Source organism: Phaseolus vulgaris, chromosome 4, assembly GCF_000499845.2.
Source record: "Phaseolus vulgaris cultivar G19833 chromosome 4, P. vulgaris v2.0, whole genome shotgun sequence".
Lineage (NCBI taxonomy): Eukaryota > Viridiplantae > Streptophyta > Magnoliopsida > Fabales > Fabaceae > Phaseolus > Phaseolus vulgaris.
In genome coordinates, this window is record NC_023756.2 from 41,236,037 (window position 1) to 41,250,071 (window position 14,035).

Sequence of the window (14,035 nt, forward strand, 5' to 3'; positions counted from 1 at the left end):
AATGATTATGTTGCAGAAACATTGGCATTTGTCTGGGAAATGATCGCAGTATACAACTGCATAAATAATCATGTATGCACTTGAAATAACAAAGTACAAGGCTCATGTTAATGGTAGTAGTAACATGATTCCTACAAAGTTACCACAACTTGTTAGCAAGATAATTTCATTGTAAATCTTGCTGAAATTCACCCACATAACATTACATGGGAGGCATTGTTCACTGTAAAATTTGTACTTTTATTTCTTTAAAGAAAGCACACGACGCGAATAAACTATTAAGTTATGGATAGAAATATTAAGTAAATAGAACCTCACATTCTTATATCTAAAGATCATATATAAATATGATATTATGGAAACATGGTCTTAAACTATGAAACCAAATTTAAGAATGTCTTTCGTCAAATAAAAAAGAGACAAAAAGATCACGATTTAAAGTTTGTAAAGAAAAATTAAGCTTTACGCTTAACACTAAACTAAGATAAATAAGTCAGACTTTCGAGAATGTCAATACATCAATCATAAAAAGGGAAGTTTTACAATTATCTGTAATTTTTTATAAAAAAAAAACTATAAAACATTTTTTTTTTCTATGCCTCAATATAATGAACAATTTTTTAATGTGCATTTATTAAAATGAACCTATAAATATCTTTTGCAAACTGAATTTATACTCATTTGCAAACTCTCAATTTTGTGTGTGTATTTATTGTAAGTTTTCTATTAAAAAATATATTGGAAAGTGTAACATCAATAGTTTTCAAGAGAAGAATAATTTGTAGTGCTTAAGTGTAAAGAATATTTGAGTTATGAAGAATTAAAAATATTCACTTCAATGAAAAACTTGGCTGGATAGCCATTAATATATATAATTTAGAAGGAAAATATTATATGCACACTTTCAATCTCTTACATGATTAGAACACTTAATAAAATAATAATATTTTTTTATCATTTATTATTGGCACATCTCAAATTTTCTTATATTTTAAAATAGAAAAGGATTATTATTGTGTTTGATGGATTTATGATAAAACTGAAATTTTTTCTACTAACACTACTACAAGAAAATTATGAAATAGAAACCAATTTTTAGAAACAAAAATAATTAGTTATTATAATAATTAAATTAGAGACTATTTTAAAGATTAAACAAAATTTGACTTTTAAATTAGTTTATATTATTGTTAAATAGTTTCTAAATTTATATCTAATTAACTATCAATGTTTTAACTAGCAAAGCAAATTCAACCTTGCTTTTATCAATCATTACGAAAAGGAATTAAATAATGATTTTTTTTAGGTTAGCCATAATTTTTTTTTACCAGCAGGTTAGCTATAATGTATAAATAACGTGTATGGAAACCTGAACCTGAAATAGCTAGAAATTGCCATGTTTATTACATTTTAAAGATTTGGGAGCATGAATGAAACAAAAGCGTGATCCATATGCATTATTTGTTTATAGTTATGGTAGATAAAATAGCTTATCGTTTGATGTGTCAATGAAAACTACATAATATACATGTTAAGACAATTTTATTTCTTCCTGGGGAAAAGTTAGCTATAAAAACACATTAATTCTTAATTTATCTACTTATTCCAATCATAAATCCATTAATATAATATCATTACAAAGAAAAATATACTTAAAATATTCTTAACCTTAACTTTCAAACAATTTAATACCATTCACTAAAAAAAAAATTCATCAAATAAAAACTAATTTTAGAGACAAAAAAATAATTAGTTGCTATATTAACTAAATTAGAGAAGAAAAATTGGTTTCTAAATTAGTTTATATTATTGTTAAATAGTTTTTAAATTGGCATTTAATTAGTTACCGAAGTTTTAACTACCAATTATTTAGATTCTAAATTTGGTAGCAAAAATCTTGGTCGCTAATTAGATACCAATTTAAAAACTATCTAGCAATAATAGAAACTAATTTAGAAACTAATTTAGAAACCAATTTTTTTTAGTTTTTAAAATGGTTTCTAATTTAGTCAACAACTATTATTTATGGTTTCTAAAATTGGTTTCTATTTGATGATTTTGTTGTAGTGATCTTGGTTTTTAAAATTGGTTTCTAAAACTTTGGTCGTTAATTAGATACCAATTTAGAAACTATCTAGCAATAATAAAAACTAATTTAGAAATCATTTTTTTTTAAATTTTTAAAATGGTATCTAATTTAGTTTAGTTTCTACAATTCGTTTCTATTTGATGATTTTCTTGTAGTGATATTACCAAAATGGTGTATTATTTTAAATTCAAATTGTAATCTTGAAATCAAATTAGTATTGAAAGATGGGGTGAGGGGAAAAAGTGTAAATTTATGAGAGAGAAATTTGTGAATATGTGGAAAATGGGTGTTGACTTGAAAAATAAGATGATGGCAATTGCGTAGTGATAATGGCATTGGGGTTGTGGGAAGCATCTGAACCTTGCAATTGTTGCATGGTGTTGTATCATTTTCATAGCAGCTGGGTTTTGGTTATACATAGCAATTAACAACCATTTCTGGCCAAAGTTGAACCTTTCCAAGTTTGTATTACAAACGTCATTGTAACTCACCATCATTCAATTCAACCCTCTCAAAAGTTCCCACTTGGACCTCCACAGTTTTGAATGTTTGCAAATAACATACATTTACCCAAACACACACATTAATTTCTGCATCACAAACAAAGGAATTGTCCACCCTAAACAAACATCTCTTTTTCTCTGTTAAAGTGATTTTTTTTTCTTATGGGTCTTGTTTTTTTGGACTTTTCTCTACCGACACCTTTTTTATTTAACCAAAAATTTTCCCCATGTATGACAGAAAGATGAAAATCTGTGTACGTACCATCTCTTTCTTTCTTATTCTATGATTATTGTTGTGTTATAATGTTATGTGCGGTGTTTTTCTTCTTTTGTTTTCTTTGTGTCTTCAAATTTCGTTAACAAAAGTTGTTAGATTCTTGTTTTCAAATGTGACAGTACTACTTGCAAGTACAGAGACATCCTACCATATCTTTTGCTTTACAATGCTTTTATTTGACACTTTCAACCGACGTGTATACTTACTTAATCACGCTTACCACAAATAATCATTCACTAATCAACACAAAATCTTGTCTTTCCAAAATATATATGTAACACTAATTTTTCATTGTAAGATTAGTTTTGCTCAAATTTCTAACAAATGTAGATTAATTTCAATCCCAATAAGATATTTTCAACGGATTATTTTGTGTGTGTGTGAAACTTAATTAAGGTGAAGTTTATTAGCACAAGTCCCAAGTTACATGCATTCCTAGAAATTATTAATTAATAGAATTTGTAAGTTGATGATAAATTTAAACTCGTATTTTATGAATAGAAATGTGTAAAAAACTAAATTGAACCGTAAACTTGAACTATTCTCTTAAAAAACTAAATCAAATCACTTTATGAAAACAATTTGACCTGACTCCTTCTTGGATTCTAAGGAAAGGAAATATAAAATATGAAATCATTAAAAATGTATTTGTTGATTTGAAGAGAAAGTAACATGAAAATAGAGAGAGAAAAATGTTATTTTTAAAAATAATAAATAAATAAAGTATAACTAAATAATTATATAATTATAAATTTATTTATATTTATTGTGAAGAGAGATGATATATGAGTAATTTTGAATAATAATATTTTTAACAGATTTTTATTATCTTCTTATTTAAATAAAAAGGTGAAAATTCAATGAAAAGTAAGATTAGTTTTGTCCTTTTTCTATAGAATAAAATATTTTCTTTTTCTCATTTCTCATTATAATAAAATTATTAAATAAAATTAATTTTAAGCACTAAAATAATTAACTATTATAATAATTAAATTATATATTAATTTATAAATTAAAAAAAATATTGATATCTAAAATAATTTTTATTATTAATAAAAAATTATAAATAAATTTATAAATTGGTATATTAGATTTAGCTACCAACTATTTAGTAATTAATTATTTTTGTTTTTTTAATATATTATTTTTCGTGTTCTTAAATTTATTAATTTTTTGTTTTTAACTTTTTCTTTTGGCGAATGGATTGATAAAAGAACTTAATTATTTTTTTTTATAAAATAACTCAACCATATAGGTGTGAAAAAGAGAATCAAACTAGATCTGTTAAAAAAATCAAATCATCTCGAAAAGAAAGGTGAAATTAAACCATTTATAGTCCTAAGATGATTAGTTTTCTTTTTTCTAAATGGAAGATCGCAAACCCTAGCTGTAAAATGCGTCTTATCCTCACCAAATAAACTGACATGGTTGTCTAAAGCATGCTGTACTTGAGAATGAAACTAAAACTTTCCCTACCATTTTCCGTTGTAATTGTTCTATGTGGCAAGGAGAGAAGCTATACATATTAATAAACAAATTTTTGCATGTGATATGTGCTACAACCAACGATATAGACAATGAATGAACTGTTACTCACACATCCCAACTAATAATCATGCACAATTAAGGGGGAAGAATGGACAAATCACACTGAAGATCAAGACATGTCCGTGATGTTGCCTTGGACACTGATAATACATGGTTTTCAAAGTGAGTGCATAGGTTTCCAAGTTTTTCATACTGTTTCTGTTTCTGATAATGATCCACAAAACAAGCACACCAACATGAACACCTTCCAACAACATGAACATGCAAAATAGTACACTGATCAACCTCTGCTGCATTGTGCAGAGGTTTCTTGTAATTCCCTTAAATTACAAGACTTGTGTCTGGTTCTCCCTTTCACCACACTCCACACCCCACTTCACATGCTTACACATGCATATGGCTTCCACACTAACCATACCGTCACAAAAGCTATACAAACATTCTTCTTCTACCTAACTTCTTCTAACTTCTTCTCATCTTTATCTCTATTCCATGCCCCATCAACAAGTTTCTCTATTTCTCTTTACTCTGCTTTAATATTCATTTTCTCTCTCGTTTTTTACCCTATACCTTTATGTGTATGTAAGTGTTGCATCACACAATTTCTTCCACATGGAACTTATAATAATAAGCTCATTAAATATCTTTCATACCAGACCCGTTTTAGTGTGTTTCATAATAGTTTAATTTTTTTACTTCATTATTCATTTTTCTTACCAACACTGCAACAAGACAAACATGAAATACAAATTAATATTAAATTAAAAAAATAATTAGTTATTATAAGTAACTAAATTAGATATATTTTAGAAACTATTTCTTTTTTTTAAAATTAGTTTTTATTATTGTTAAATGGTTTCTAAATTATTATCTAATTAACAGTCAAGGTTTTAACTACCAATTATTTAGATTCTAAATTTGGTAGCAAAAATTTTGGTTGCTAATTATATACTAATTTAGAAACCATTTACCAATAATAGAAACTAATTTAGAAATCAAAAATTTGTTAGTCTCTAAAATGGTCTTTAATTTAAACACTATAACAACTAATTATTTTTATCTCTAAAATTGGTTTTTATTTCATGATTTTCTTGTTGTGGAACTATGGTTATTTTATAATTTTTGCTATCAAGGTTCCCCACCCCACACACATTATATTTTCTTTTTGTCATATTTTTTTTTAAAGGAAAACAACATCATTAGTCAAAATATATTTCATAAAAAAAAAATTGGAATAAATATATATATATATATATAATATTTAAAATAATATTTTAATCGAGAGAAGGAAAGTTTGTCTTTCTTTTAAATTGATTAACTTATAAATCGAAACTGTTCAGCCAGTCGTTTTTTTTAATCTAACTATATACTTCTGATAACTTAATTAATTTATAAAATAAACTACTTAATTAACTTATAAACTACTTAATTATATTATGTCAATTACAAACAACATATTATTATAGAACTTTAAACATAACATAACTATAATTTTTTCTGGATAAATACTTTTGTTTATACATACAAACTCTCTAATACTAGATAATTAATAGTTATATTAAATAAATTAGCTGAAATTACATACCGTCAAAATCCGTATGTAAGACAAAAAAATGCAAGACTCAAATCAAGTCTCTTGAGTAACCAAAAAAGCTTTAACCACTACACCAAATAAGTTCTTTTGTCGTCTTATGAATTTTATTATACTTATTATCATTATTATTATTCATATTATTAATATTATAATATTAATATTATAAATATTAATAATATTTTTAGTTATTTTTTAAATTAATTTGAAATAATTTATAAATATTATTAATATTAATAACATTTTTAGTTATTTTTTAAATAAATTTAAAATAAGTTACATACAGATAAATTTTTAGTTATTTTTTAATTAAATTTGAAATAAGTTACAAACAGATTTAATTTGTATATCACATTTTTTTTTAATTAAATTTGAAATAAGTTATATATGGATTTAATCCGTTTGTAATAGTTTTTTTTCTTAATTAAATTTTTAATACATTCACTACAAGAAATTGCTTTTTTAGCTGCAAAAAAAAAACGAAGGTCTTAGGTCGACACTAAATAGTGTCAAATAAGTCTTCGCTATTCACAAAATTCAAATAAAATGTGAGAAAGCGTGGGTTATACCCACGCAAACTTTAAAAAAAAATAAATAAAAAAAGTTGCGTGGGTGGAACAGCTACTATTAAAAGTATAAAAATAATACAAATTTAAATGTTTGAAGGTTTAGCCCACGCTAAATATTTTAAATTAAATTTAAACAAAGAATTAAATTCTGAAGGTAAAGCCCACGCAAACAATTAATTTGTATTTATTTGAAAATTCTTAATTGTTAAGGTTTTGAATATTTTGAGAAAATTTTAAACCCCTTTTTCAGAAAGTGTTGTTATTCTTAATTGTTAAGGTTCATTTGGGAAGCACGTGCCAGAGAATAACCTTCAGCTTCAACTATTGTTAAGGTTCATTCGGGAAAGTGTTGTTATTCATTGTTAAGGTTCATTTGGGAAGCAGCGTGCCAGAGAATAGCCTTCAGCTTCAGCTATTGTTAAGGTTCATTCGGGAAGCAGTGTGCCAGGGAGAATCGTTCATAAGCAGCGTGCCAACGGAGTCTTCGCGGTTTTGCCTTAGGTTTTCATTTCGATTCCTTTCTTTATGTGTTATGTGTAATTTTATTTTTGATTTCTACTCTCAATTTTGCTCTAACATTGTGTTTTGATTTTCAATGATTCTCTGTGATTTTGTATTCTCAATGATACTGGATTCACTGGTTTTTATTAGTGTGTATTTTGTATTCTCAATGATACTGGATTCACTAGTTTTTATTAGTTTTGTATGTTTGACACTGTTCAAATTCAATGCATTTAGATGAATATGATAGTGGTAACAGTAGTGTATATAATTTTCTTTTTTATCTCTGGGAACTTCCCATTTCTTTGAAGCTTTTTTTTAGCAAGAATGACAGGAAGACGAAGAAGTGAGGAATGAGATGAAACGTGGTACTATGTTTTGTCCAAAACTTAATCATGGTATTAGGTAACATATTACACAGAGTCTCTAGTTTTTTAAATTCATACAGAGGAGGTGAAAAAAAATGGCAGAGGTAGAGAAGCCGAGGTAGCTGAGGTAGCTCGTTCCAGTTAATTTTTTAAGGCAGCTGCATTAGAGTAAAGAAGCCAAATGAATTTTAGAAGCCTTTAATCTAGAGAGAACAATATCCTCACACAGTGTAAAAAAACTGCTCATTGACCATGCCATCTAAATATGTATTGAACCCATTAATTCCTACATTTAAGATATTACATATGGATATAATTCGTATGTAACACTTTTTATTTTATTTTTTAATTAAATTTGAAATAAATTACATACGGATTATATCCATATGTAAATAATTTCTGTTTTTTGAATTAAATTTTAAATATCTTACATATGAATTAGAATTTGTATGTAAATATTTGTATGTAGCATTGATTTTACATACGGATTTTTATCCGTATGTAATAATCGGTATGTAATTCCAAATTTTCTTGCAGTGTAAAAAAACATAGTATCTAAATTAGTTTCTATTATTGATATATATTTTCTAAATTAATATCTAATTAGCTAGATTTCTATTAAAATATGTTAACCTAAGTCTTTACTGCTGCATAATTATGTTTTGTACGATAAGCTTTTTGATAATTTTGTTTTGTATGGTGGATGAGATTGTGTAGCATAGGTTTTTTTTTTGGAAATAAGTTTTGTTAGTCTTGCTCTTAACCAATTTAGAAACTTGTACGTTATTATGGAATGGATAGTAGTTAGGTGGACTTTGGTATTTGTATAAGGGTTGAAACACTTTTGAAGTGTCTCTCTTAATTCATTTATTCTTTGTTGAAAAAAAAAATCTAATTAGTACCAAGATTTTAACTACTAATTATTTAGATTATAAAGTTGGTATTTAATTAGATACAAATTTAGAAACTATTTATCAATAATAAAAACTAATTTAGATACTAATTATTTTTGTAGTTTCAAAAACATTATCTTATCTAATCAATATAGTAACTAATTATTTTTCTTCTCAATTTACATGAATGTAAATAAATATATGGATCTTATTCTCTATTTGGTAAATCTCATTGCTAAATTAACAAGTCTGACAAAAACTTCAATTAATAATTAAAAGAAGAGGGAATTATTGGAAAAAAGAATGTTAGAGAATATTATCTCCTTATACGTTTGTTATATCAATAATAACCCAACTCTTTTAATAATTAAAAATGAATTTAATGATTGGTGATAATGTAATAATTTAATTTGACTTGTTGCAATATAGTTCTCCCTAAAATAATATATTGACGACTAAAGAAAACTCCTAAATAATAACAAACCATATGAGTAGGGTCAAGGTTTTTGTTTCATAATATAATAATTTTTCGTACTATACATAGGTAAAATAAAGTTAGATAACATTTAAAAATATTTTGATTCCTTTTATCAAAAAAATAAACAAATATTTAAATTTTTACCGATGATACTAATATTTCGATTTCAAGTATGTTGAGATGATATCACTAGATTAATTACCACATTCGAGATATTGTCAGTTTTGGAACTCAAAATTCTATCATGGTTTTATCCTTCAAAGATCCATCGATGGATTAAGAGAAGAAGTTGTATTTAAAGTGTTATTGACCTCGACTCCTAAGTTATGTGAAACTATTAGGTGTACTAGAAGCCCCTCAATCAAGGTATAAGGAAACGTATTTTCCCTAATTAGGAGCTAAAGGAACGAAAATTTGTCTTTGGAACCCCCTTCGATTCCGTCATACGACGTCAATGTTGACCCTAATTTCGTTAATATGACATCACTAGGTCAATCATTCCATTCAAAGTATTTTCCACTTTAAAACTTGGAATTCTGTCACGATTTTATTAAAAAGCGTCTCGATGGATTAAGAGAGAAAATTAGATTTAAAATCTTTTTGGTACATCGAAACAATATATTTCCTTTTTTTTCTTTTAAAAATGTTTTCTTACAACTTTTAAATGTTAAAACATTTTATCGAGGAGTAAAATTTTGATAGTTAACTAGATACCAATTTAAAAATTATTTATTAATAATAAAAACTAATTTAGATATCAATAATTTTTTTAATTTTTAAAATAATATATAATTTAATTAATATAATAAGTAATTATTTTTTATATAAAATTAGTTTTTATTTAATAATTTTAGAGTTTAAAACTTAATATTTTTATAAGATTTTTGGTACATACATTATTTGTTTTTTGACGGCTGCTGTTCTTGATAGTGCTCTAGTGTAAACAGCACACTATTTATAAGTAAAAATAATCTCCGTTTTATTATTTTAATTTTTGTAAAAATAATAACTCGTATGATTTAAATACAAAATCTAATATATAATGGTGCATTGCCTAAGAGTACATCATTAAAAATCACTCGCAATATTTAGATTTAGAATTAATGCTAAAGTTAGTAGCCAACTAACAAAAATTGAAATATATGTCTAGATTAACTGAACAAGAAACATCATTTAATGTGAATTATTATATGTGTAATAAGTGTTTTTGGATATGACAATGAGAAAAATAGTTTAATGTTTAAGCTTAATTATAGGGTAGTTTTAGATAATGTTTTGTCTCTATTATTTAAAAAAATTAATTTTCATGAAATGATTTAAAATGTACGTCCCCATATTGTGAAATAAAAAATTTAGAATACAGAAAATCAATTAATAAAAAAAATTAGCCTTCTTTCTAATGGTGTCAATGAAGAACCACCCACTACAAGAAAATTATGAAATAGAAACCAATTTTAGAGACAAAAAATAATTAGTTACTATAGTGATCAAATTCACTGGTGCAGAAACACACAACGAGTGCGGCTATTTTGAATATATAAATGCGGCTATATAGCCGCATTTGATCAGCACGCACTTGTAAATCGAAGAGATACAAATGCGGCTATATGGCCGCATTTATAAATATCATTTACAAGTGCGGCTATTTCTTTTAGTCGCATTTATATATGCTTCAGTAAATAAAAATAATAATAAATATGTTCAAATGTAACCCACAATGTACAAATTATTTATAAATAATATACAAATTATAATACATAAAAAAATAAATTCAAAATATTAAAGAAAAATTCAAAAATTTCAAAACAAAACACTAACCTTGTGTGTGAACCAACGTTGGTGGTGAAGAGTGGCAGGAGAGCGCCAGCAACGGCGGCGGCAGCGGAAGCGGTGGCGGAGCAGCGATGAAGATGAGAATGTCAATGGAACAGTTCGACCACAATGCAAAGAGAAAAAACAAATATAAGGAAAACGAAAAAAAATTATATGTAATGAAGATGCAAAGGAAGAAAGCGATTCAAGAAACTCACAATGACACAAATTAATGAAGATGCAGAAGAAGAGATGAACTGCAAGCATACGAGAGCGTAGGAACCGTGAAAACGAAAGGCAAAGTGAAGAAGAAAAAATGAAAGTTGTGTGGTGCAATTCAAATTTTAGGGTAAAAAATGATTTACAAATGCAGCTATTTGTATAGCCGCACTCGTAAATAAAAGCGTTTGATTTACAAGTGCGGCTATACAAATAGCCGCATTTGTAAATTAAATTAATTTCAAAAATACCACCGCATTTTTTACGAATGCGTTTGAGCGGAAAGCTGCATTTAATAAAAAGTATTCTTTTCATCATTTTGTACTAGTGATTAGAGACCCTTTTAGGTACTAAATAAATTTTTGGTTTCTAAATTAGTTTATATTATTGTTCAATGGTTTCTAAACAGGTATCTAATTAACAACCAAAGTTTTTGCTACCAAATTTAGAAACTAAATAAACCAATATTTTTTTTAATTTTTAAAATGGTATCTAATTTAGTTGATATTGCAACTAATTATTTTGATTTCTAAAAATTGGTTTTAATTGATGATTTTATTGGAGTGAACACTTTTATCATTAGAAATGTTGTGTAAAATAATTAAACATTGCTAAATTCACATCAAATTGAAAATACACTCACTGGTTTCGAAGTTATTATAATTAATTAGTGATTCAATTTCTAGTTATTTCAGGGTCCACATAAAGCTGCATAATACACCATACCCATAAGTTATTATTGTCCACTTTAAAATACGGAGACTCTTAATACAAAAATCCTTCAAAAATAAAATAATAATGATATAAGATTATTATATTTTCAAATACTCAAAATGTATAGCAAACTTTTATTTGTTTTACAGCTTCTACTTTTCAATAAGTAAAATTTATTTTAAATCATAAATTCTCTTTCAACATATCATTTTACAACATCTATGATTTTGATATACATTTACTTTTATTCAATTAGATACAAAATCATTTATTTTTTGAAACAATAATAAAAATAGTCGTGGAGGAAAAGTAAAACTTTTTTTATAGAGTATGCAGTATAAATATATAGAGTTCAGGATATAGAGCTTGTACATGAATTATAACAATACAACTAGCGAACTAAACTACCTAATTGTTCTTATATAAAGTAGAGGGTTTAAAATCCATTCAAAAAGAGAAAAATTAATGTGAGATAAAATACATTTTATCAAAATCCAACTCTTGAGTTGAACAATATGGAAACTTCTTCCACAATAACTTAAAAAAAAAAAAAAAATTTGTTCATATCATCTCATATACTCCAAATCATTGCATTGCATTGTAATTCACATACCTTTTCAGGTCAAGTTTTAAATTGGCACAAGAGGTTCTCATGTTGGACAAATTGAATATCCATCCAAGTGCAGCATGAGAGCCAGCATGAGAGCCAGATAGAAGACGCTAGCTTACACTACATGAACAAATGTTGGATAGACTCATCATATTGTTGACAAAGAGGGCATATAGTGAAATCTAAAAGGATACCTCTTCTAACAAGGTTCACCATCATGGGGACTTTACCCAATAAAATCCTCTATCCTAATATTTGAGCATAAGGAAGAAATTTTACATACTGGAAAATTTTGAAAAAATATTGTTTTCATTCAAGATATTATTGTGAAAAATTCATAGACTAACTTGATTGAGAAAACCACATTCTCTTCACCTAACTTCATATATCATGTATTTTCTTATTCAATTTTATATTATTTAATTTACTAAGGAGTTCTCCTTCTTTTAAACTCTCTCATTCAAATATATACCTTATCTATTGCAGGTTCCCATGTTATCCTATATTTGTTCTTGTTCCTACTTTCCTTTAGGTTTGTTCTTATACTTTTATTTTATGAAACTTGAATGGGTAAAATAATACTTAGTTTGAAATTGATCAATGAAGTTTTCTTAAAGTTTATAGAGATGTATTTGTAATTGACAAAAAATAACATAAAGAAAAATGATCTTTATATAAAATAAAAAATATAAATTAACTAATGTACAAAGTATTACAAAATTAAAAGTAGCACAAGTGTATGGTTAAATTTAAAAATATTAACTAAGATGTATAATTGTTTTTAGATGTAGAAGTATTTTTTTAATCTTTTACTTGATCTAAACACTTTAATCTCACTTCAAAAGTCCTGTTTATACTTTTTTGTGATATTATTACATATACTTTTTATTATATAAACTCTCTGCCATATTATTTTAGTTTGGTATGAGTCTAACTTACTATTGCTGAAAAAAATTAATATAAGAAAATCAGTTTTTTTTTTATATTCTTTTCATAAGATTTTGTGTATAAAGTCTTTATTTACTTGTAATTGGTCGGTATCTTGTCAACAATCAGATGTCTCATTGTCAACTGTCCATACCTAAACAACAATTTTTTTATTTAAAACTAATTCCTATGGATGCTTAAAAAAAATATCTAATCTCTATTAATAACCAAATATGCATTAATAATGATTTATGGATATATAATAATATTAAAAGTTAGAGATATCTGATTAGAAAGAAAACTTTGATTGAAATACACCGACACATCTTTGTGTTTGTGGTGTAATTGCATATTATATAATCTATAATAACAATATACAAACGTAATAAAAATATATTTTATTTTCTAAATTCTATTTTCGATTTATCCCTTTAACTTTCTCAAATATTGCATAACATATCGACTTCATTTTTTTATCCTTTATTCAAATTTTATTTGATGTTCATATATGTCAAAAAGATATTTATCGTTCTTTAATTCCACTATTTTTTTTTATAAAATCTCGTGTCAAATTCACTATATAAAACTTAAAAATAAAATATATTTAAGGATTTAAATTTATTTTTTTAAAAAGAAATACAATATGTGATTAAACAAAAAAAAATTATTTGGTTTAAAAAAGATCCGTTTCAAATTTTTATTTAACAATAAATTATTATATATAGTAAATTTGTTGACTCTGATAACCATTATCATAAAATTCATATTAACAGTGTTTTTTAATAGGCTGACAATATAAAATTACTTTACAACATTAATATCGAAATAAAAATTCAATTAGAGTTGACTTAATAGTAGGAGGTTGTATATATACTAGGAGTTACGTTCAAATTTTGTAGATAACATTATAATAATAAAAATAAATGAAGTTAATAT